The following is an 8,819-nucleotide window of genomic DNA, read 5'->3' as shown; positions in this document are numbered from 1 at the left end:
AGGGAGCGACGGGAGATGAAGAAAGATGAGGAGGGAAATGACAGAAACAGAAAAATAAGAGTAAGAAGACAGATTTAGAAAGATTTAACAATTCTTCCTCCGCTATCATAATAAATCATATAACAGCGCCGCAAGTCTCATCTTTCCTCTGTTGAGGTTTTACATCTTGGTTCTACGTTGTTATTAGGTCTGTGATTGTGGAATTATTACCTTCTTGGAAGAGATTACTCTTTTTCCAGGAAATAATGGATTTTAAAGGAGCACCAATCAATAGTTTTATATCTACAATTACTAAGTGTATGTGAAAGGTGGTGCAAGTAGTGACAAAGTCAGTGAGCACCTGTCAGCAGTTTTTTTAGCTGCTTGTTTTGGTTTTATGCACTGCAGCTTTAATATTTGTGGATTTGTGAAGAACTTACAATGAAGGCACTCTTCACCTTCCAAGCAGTCCCAAACAACAGCAGAAGTTAGCAACTAGCTGGAGAACAGAGTGGAGCCTCTAGCTGCTAAAGAGACTTAATTTACAGATGTATTAAATTTTTATTTGAAGAGGTCCAGAGCTGCCAATTCAGCATGAAAAATAAGAGGAAAAACAACTGCAGCTGAAAGGTTTATTCACGTTGTCTATATTGGCAAGCTCCCCCATTAGCAGGGCATCATAAATCCCTGTACAATCCTTTCTTGGTTTAGCAGAGACTTTTATTTTGAAGGGTACAGGTTAAGCCCTCTGGTGTTACGTCTTAATTTTACCATCTTTTTTCCTTAAGTGTTCTTAATATAGTTTAATGTCAGTAGAATATATGCCGTAATGTAATGTAGACTTTTTACATTTGACAATAAAAAGGAGTATTCCATGTTTTGACAGGAAGGCTAATTTTATCTCAAAGTGTTGTGAGGTGTATGTTGTAGGAAGTAGGGTCTTTGTCCCTTATACAACACAACCCAGATTTACACCCACTGCACATGCTATGAATCTCGGGCTATTTTTCCCAGGAAAAGAGAGTATTCTTGGTAAATACCAGAATTTCAATTCCCAGAATTCAACCATAGTTGTTACATTTTATAAACTGGAAATATCAATTTAAATGCCAAACCACACAGAAAGAGAGAAAAGAACAGACAAGAGCAGAACGTGGAGAGGATGGAGAACGAATGGAGAAAATTAAAGAGTGAAAGCAGTAGAAACAGGGTGGTGAGGAAAAGCTAAAAAAAAAACAGCACACAAGGGAGGGAGAGTAAAGGGGAAAAAAATAAACATGTGCTTCATCTGTTCGACAACCAGTTGTCGCTCCAAATAGGTTCACACTCTTCTTGAGATTTTACTTAATCCTTCTTTCAAGGAGGACACACTGCTTTCCTCAACTGTCCACTTCACATGAGACACATTCACTTAACACAACCTGCAGCCATCATTTTCAGAGCGTGGTACATGTGGCTCTCTAAAGCTCTCGCATGGCTACAATGCAGAGTCCACCTTACACTACTGTGACTAAAATGGATGCAGCATTTGTCGGCTTCATTTCTGTTGCAATTCAGACTGTTCCAACAGATTTATTAGCACGAGTGTCGACTGTCAGGCTATTATTTACTCTCGCTGCTTGCCAGCCTGAATCTGGTCTGGGGATGAAAACAGGGAGCCTCACTGTGTTTCAAAATTCTCCCAAGTGTCCCTTATTCACACAGCTCTGTGTTGTTCATTTTGGACTTAGAAATGTGGAGCTGCTTCCGATTGAATCTGGGTTCATTTTCTACAAATTCACAAAATTGGCCTAAGGCTAAGGGGGTTTTAAAGGTCAGTGTATTCTTCATCCGTGCCCACTTTCACAGTTGGCTGAATAAGCCTGTGATTGTCCATTTCACGTCTAGCTTCCCATTCATGATTTAAAAAGAGCAAATTGCAGTGAATCCTGCCTCAGAGAGCGGCGGGGAAAAAAAGACAGACGCAGTGTTGTATTTTTCCTCTGCCGTCTCTTCTTCTATCTTTCTGAAATCATAACCACCTTGGTCACTTTTCTCCACTTAGCGTGGCCACATGCTGCCAAGCATCAAGCCATCCCTGAAATGTAATTTAAGGCAACAACAACACCGCTGACAACAATAACAACATCACCAGGACAGTCTGCCCTGTGAATCATCGCACAGACACAGAGACACAGACAGTTACTATCGCTCACACACACTGTTGTCAGCGCGAGTGTGTGTGTGTCATATTCTGAGGTTACTCATAAAACAAATGGCTCCCCTCCACCTTGGTGTTTTCTATTCTTAGCAGCAGCAGGGCGAGCCTCTCTGCATATCAATGCCCGGCTCATCTTTAAACATCATCTGGTGGGACGGTAGAGACGACGGCACCATCAAGTGTGTCTAACGTTTTCTGTATTCGTTTGTCGGTTTATGGTTATTTTGTGTCAAAACTTTTGTTAATGTAAATGTGCATTTTTTTTTTTTTTATGTTTAAGAGTGCCTGTCGCTGTGTACTGGACAGTGATGGTCCCCGCTGTAAACACAGACTCAATGACTTAAGGACACAGAGGACCGAGTGAGATCATAGCTAACCTTTCAGGATCAATGAGATAACCTGGTCAGGGGTCGTGGCTGGCGGACCTCCGTGATTAATTCTGCAAAGGAATCACCTGCCTGCAGCAAGATCAGGCTGGCTGCACCAGACTACTGCTCACAGCTTCAGTGTGCTTCACTGTGATTACAGTCTGGAAACCCTGTTCACCAGTGGAAGTGACGTTGAACTGAAGCATTTTTTTCTAAATGTAGTGACTGCAGTGGTCGAGTTTCAGCACAACATACGGTGAATGGTGGTCAATGCCGATGGGTTAAAGGCTGCTCCAATACTTTCAAAATGAACCCGAGGTCTACGCCCATGAGGACGAGACGATTGGTTATAGAGTGTGGCCAGACTCTAACATTCATGCAGTCAATTTGGGTAATGCATGGCAGAGGACTACAATAAGCATTTCCTTTTCCATTACAAAATAAAATAAACTATTTTGAAGCAAATAAGGTATTCAGCTCAAGAAAGGAGACTCTTAGCAGTCTAAACCACGAGATTCAAATAAACACTCAGTGGTTTTGTTGCTACAGCCTTACTATGTCTGCGATGACCATTAGCTTAAGGCGGCTAACGTTTGCAATATTGAAAAATATATTTCTGTATAACGGACTTTACTAAATAAATTCTATTTTTCACATGATTTTTTTTCCCACTGACTTTATGACTCCTTTTGGTTTGTGCAAGCATAACCATTCAAGAATTTAACATCATTCTGTTATTGCTACTTGTGGCTACAATGGCTGCTGTTCAGTAACTGAACGTCGCACGCCTGAAGGCACCACAAAACAAAGTGACTTGAGGTGGTAAGGTCAAACTTTGGACATTTTTAGTGGTGCACACTCACTTTTCCCTCCACCTTTATCAGGTACTTAGTTGGACACGTCTGCTTAAGACGTTGCATCCTCTATTGAGCCGACTGCACATGGAGAGTCTGGCATCTCTGACTGCAGGGACTCGCTCTACATTTGGCAGAAGAACAGTGGTGTAAATTGATGCATCTCGAAACAAATCTCTTCAACATTTGCGAATTCCCTTTGGGGCTATGTAAAATACACCAAGACATAACAAAACTATCATAAGAATGCAAAGTATTACACCAATGCCATGATGACTGAAGTGCATTCTCACTGTCAACACTCCTCTCTCTACTCTCATATATACATTTGTGTGAAATATGGTGCTTTCTGAAAGTGTTCATAACAATCAGTCTTTATGGCTTTGACTTACAGCGAACATAACTTCACCCTCCATTAAATATGTTTGCCAGAGTCTCGCAGTATGAGTTTCACATGGTGTGTGATAAATGGAGTGATTTCATTCAGTGATATAATTTACATTTTAGAATTATTTTGGGGCATTTTTTTTTTCCTATTTGACAGGGACTGTTAGAAAACGACAGGAAATGTGGGAAGAGAGTCAAAGAACGACATGAAACATATTGTAACCCTGGCCGGAAGTCGACATGGGGACAGAACATATGTGCTGACATGGAATGCTCCTTAACTACTCAGCTATTGGATCGCTCCTAAATGATATAATCATACTTGAAAGGAGATTTACACCGCAGGATCTGCCGTCTGATTTGCTCAATATGAGAACTAAGCAAACTACCGCATTCAGTGCTTCAAGCTACTAATGACTCAGTTCATCATTAGCTGCTTTCCCTCTGAAGGACTAAGTGAGGTACATGAGTGTGAGGTCCAAGGCAGTCTGTTGTGCAAGTGAGATCACTGTTGGTGCATTTGAAACTGATGCCCAGTTTGGAAATTTCACTATTTGGCAATAAATGTGTCAAATGAATCGCTGAAATGATGCTTCGGGGAGTGATTGGAAACAGAGTGGAATGAAAGATGTGAGGGGCCCGGCCGGCCAGTTGGGCCCCGTGAGGGAAATCAGGGTGATATTAGGTCGGCACTACTCAGCTTTACGGGTATTTTAAACTCAAGAGAGGTGTTTCAGCCAGAACATATCTGAAACCTATATTGTTCCCGTCTTTTGTGTAAGTGATTATTGATTTTTGATTTTTTTTTTTTTTAGCAAAGTATTTAGCGCCCTTTGATGCCTGATAGTGGTGCAATACTTTGATTTTAACTTCTTCTGTGCTCCAATCACAGTATGTTGAACACATTTTTAACTTTTCTTCTACATTTCCAACAGCCTCCTCTTATACGAGGCTTTAGATCATGCTGTAATTTTCTATTTTAAAGTTGAATATAACAAATGGCTGCACTGATCGTTACGTTTTGGGTTTGAGAGACTGTCGTTTGATGGTATAAACCTCAATCCGTGGCCTCCACTCACATTACACGCTTTACCAATCAGCAAGTGTTGAGGTGCCACTATGTGATGTGGCGTTTGGGCAGTGCCTGCGGGTATTGGGCACTTTCCATGAATGTCAAACACTCCATAAAATCAAACAGGATAGGCCAATGACTTTGTGTCACAGCCAGAGAGGAGAGGAACACCACGATATATCAATGTCCTCACATTCTATTGACTTAATTAATCAACCTGTAGGCAGGAGGCCACGCTTTAAACCTCCAGGGGGAACGCACTGTTAGGTTGCAGCAAGATTAAACAGCAGTCCAAACAAATGATGGAGATGGAGTGGACTTTTAAAATTTTGAATAAAATCACTTTCCGTAAACAAGATGAAGTAGATTAAAAAGGTTGTTGGCGAGTCGGATGGAAAGCTTGGGATGAGAGCTGAAAGTTTAATGATGCCTGGGGGGAAATGCATGGACAAACAGGTGATTTTTTTTTTTTTTTTTTTTTTTTGCTGTACGCCTCTAGAATATGGAGCGTCAAAGTTTTTAATAATAAATGAATAAAAAAAGTATATAAATAATCACACTAATATTTTGAGTAAAATATATGAATGAACCAATTATTAAATAACATCATGGATGATCAAATATCATCTCACATTATTGAATATTGTTTTGTCCCATTACTTACTAAGGTTTATTTGTGTTTGTTGTTCTCACACCAGGCTTGGCTCAATGTTAGCAGCAATTTAATATTGAATGCTTTGGGGCTCCATACAGGAATGACCACTATTGGAAATCATGACTTTCTGGCTCAATAATCAATCACTGCCATCAGCAATTGTTTTAGCCCTGGAAGGCATAAAAAAAACATTGGGCTAGGGATTTGAAGATTAGGCTGGCCTATATGTCATCTCAATGGGCATCCACAATGTACTTGTAACAGTGTAGCCTAAACCAAATGTCATTCTTCCTCTAGTAACCTCTGCTTCTGCCTCCACGAGTCATTTTTCTTTTTCTACTTACCTGCATTGTCAACATTATTTCCCTCCGCCGCCCCATTCATAAGAACTTACAACCCCCCCCCCCCCCACACACACACACACACACACACCTACACCCCCCACCCCACCCCCCGCTGGCCACACTACAAGCATGTAATAAACAAACCCACGCAAGGGATAGAAGAGGATTATGACCACAGGGACTTTCCTGTCCCTCTCAGCTGCTGGACATAAGCACTATGCTAAAAGTAGCAGGCTTCCTGGGTTCCCTTACAGCATCAGTAACCAGGGACCGATGCCAACAATACACATAACCAGATTAACATGGACAAGAATAGAGGCCAAGTTGGGGGTTACCACCTTCGGCTGCCTGGCAGTGAGTATGTTGTTTAAGTCATTAATGGATTAGTCAAGGATACAGGAAAGAAAGACTCCGACAGAGGCGTGGAAAAAGTCTTGGATATTTTTGTCGCCTGCACAAACACACACAGACTAAGCAGGTATGGAGGCAGCATGACTCCTGCATACACTAAAGCCCGCACAAACCTAGAGGTGAAGTATAAATATGACAGCTTGACCAGATCCATGTCAACATTGACATTTCTGCCTCTCACAAAATAATTAATAAACGCATGTGTTGTTACCTGCAAACACTTGGTTTCTCTGGACTCGCAGTCATTTACAGTAAACTAGGCCGCCCAAAACATACTGCTGCTGTGTTTGAGTTCATTGCACTCACAAATAAAATAAATGGGATGTTGTCTTTTTAAATAAGAGAGCTGTTGCTAATGGATATTCAATCAGAATCATTGTCAAAATTTAGTTTCGTCTGAAAATATTGTTTCCTATCAACCTAACACAGGAATGTGTCCTTTTATTTTGAAATTCATCTTAAATTTTTTTGCAGACAAGACATCATAATATATTTGGACCCTTTGCTTGTTCCTAAAGAGCTTTGCGTGTCTCCACTGTCTGAAATGTTCCATCACCAACCTGCAGACAGTAATAGCCGGCTGGATGCTCGACAGCATCAAAGCTGCTTAACACAAAGACGTATTGCTGCTGATATAAGCTGAAAATGGTTGAAGATATGCAAATTAATTTATAGCCTACATTTCCTTGGACAGCTTGGGTCCTTGAATTATTGAGAGGGCGACATATCTTTGGGTTAATTATTTATCATTGTTGAAAAAGTCCTCATCACCATCATCATCAGGCTGCCATTAGGTCAGTGATCATCATGAAAACTACCATCATCGTCATTATCAATATCGCCGTTACTATTATCATCCTCATCTCCATCATCATGCTGCCATTATAAAGTTCAGCTATCATCATAAAAACTACCACCACCATCCACGTCTCATTATTTTTCATAATCATGTGATTGTCATCATCAAAACTGTTACTACGTCGTCATCATCTTCATTATCATCATAACTCCAGCAACATTTTCATCATCATCACTAGCACCACCTTCATCATGTCAGGATAACCACTACTTCCATCAGCAGCAGCATTATAACAACCACCATCATCTACCAATATCACAACTCCCAGCATTACCGTCACCACCACCACCACCATCATCATCATCATCATCATCATCATCATCAACAACAACAACACTCCCACAGCCATCATCATCTATCCTCACCTAACCCTAACCACAAACAAACATTTAAATATTATAATCTTCCAAGATCAAATTAAATTAATTAAAAAAAAAAAAAAAAAAGCCAAAAACCTATTGTGCGTCTCAGTTTCAGTTTTAGTCATTTCTTTAATTAATCTCAGAACATTCACTCGTATGTATTACCGTACTCTCTGGCTGCAGTTCCCACCGTAACCTATCCATTCCGCTCGTGCACCCTGACCCGGTGCGCAGTCTCTCCATACTGGGGTGTGTTCGCCGTTCCTAACCCTAATCTCATCCTCCCTCACCGGCCACCGGCAATCCCCATCCTCGCTCGGCAGAGTTATACCCCTGTGGGTTTGGGGGAAATGTCACTCACTTGTATTCTCTCTCCAGCTGAGGGAGCCTCGCTCTGCTCAGCCGGCGCGGGTCAAGATCTCCGGTTTACGCACGTAGCGTACGCTGTCTCTCAGCAGAGGAGACTGCGCGCCGGATAAATGCTTAATTGAAAGGCGTCTCCCAGACAAGGCAGAGCTCTGCGGTGTCGCACACACCTGAAAAGAGACCCCTGAAACCTGTAGGGCACGCTGGTGTCCGGTAAATTCCTCCGAGGTCTCTCTCCCCCAGCTTCCTTTTCCCGCTCATCATCTGGCTCGTATCGCCCTCACACTTTTGTTTTTTGCTCCTTATTTACGCACGCATGCACCAATCTGTGCAAATTACACCAACAGCTGCAATTAACCTGTCAAAGTGATTGCACTACATACCTGCTCGCTTCTTACACACACCGACTGTCTCCCCGTCACGCGCACCACTCAGGTGGGAGTAATAAGATCAACTATAATAAATGCACATGAATTCATAGTCATAACAATAGTAATACGCGCTGTCTTCTCACCGTTTCGGTACTCTGCAAAAAGCCCAAGTCGGGATCCGTTCATTGATTCACTGAGTTGTCCCTCTGTCGGTTCATCCCTTCCCTTCCCTCCGTTCCGTCCCTCATTCAGCAGCTGAATAAACGTCTCTCCCTCCTCTGAAGCAGCGGCGGAGACGGAGCGCGCGCACTTAACCCGTTGGCTCACTCGCGCGCTCTTGAGCCCTCCCCGGTCTCTCACTCACTCTCCAGTGTAGAGAGAGAGAGAGAGAGAGAGAGAGAGAGAGAGAGAGAGAGAGAGAGAGAGAGAGAGAGAGAGAGAGAGAGAGAGAGAGAGAGGTGTGGAAGACGTGGAACTGAGAAAGAAAAAAAAAAAAGAGATGGAGCTGAGGAGGTATGAGCTGATGTGAGCAGGAGTGGAGGGATAAGACACGCAGCTAGACAGTGGCTATTACTGTGTGTGTTTGTGCCC

General features: G+C 42.1%; 1 protein-coding gene across 2 annotated transcripts in view; it reads right to left on the bottom strand.

Annotated features, from left to right (window-relative positions):
- The window catches only part of LOC138631811 (sodium/calcium exchanger 1-like), a 101,304-nt gene extending 92,731 nt beyond the window's left edge, over window positions 1–8,573 (bottom strand). The window contains exon 1 of one of the 2 annotated variants that reach the window (XM_069717006.1): window positions 8,372–8,573. The gene's annotated coding sequence lies outside the window, so the exon portion shown is untranslated. The remainder of the gene's footprint in view (window positions 1–8,371) is intronic. The other variant, XM_069717007.1, reaches the window with a different exon arrangement.
- Window positions 8,574–8,819: the final 246 nt, after the last annotated feature.

This window comes from Brachyistius frenatus, unplaced genomic scaffold (genome assembly GCF_029030835.1).
Source record: "Brachyistius frenatus isolate BFR_SWC_R1_liver_20210118 unplaced genomic scaffold, ASM2903083v1 Contig_166, whole genome shotgun sequence".
Lineage (NCBI taxonomy): Eukaryota > Metazoa > Chordata > Actinopteri > Embiotocidae > Brachyistius > Brachyistius frenatus.
Note: the sequence above shows the minus strand (reverse complement) of the source record. Positions and strands in the feature narration are given on the sequence as shown.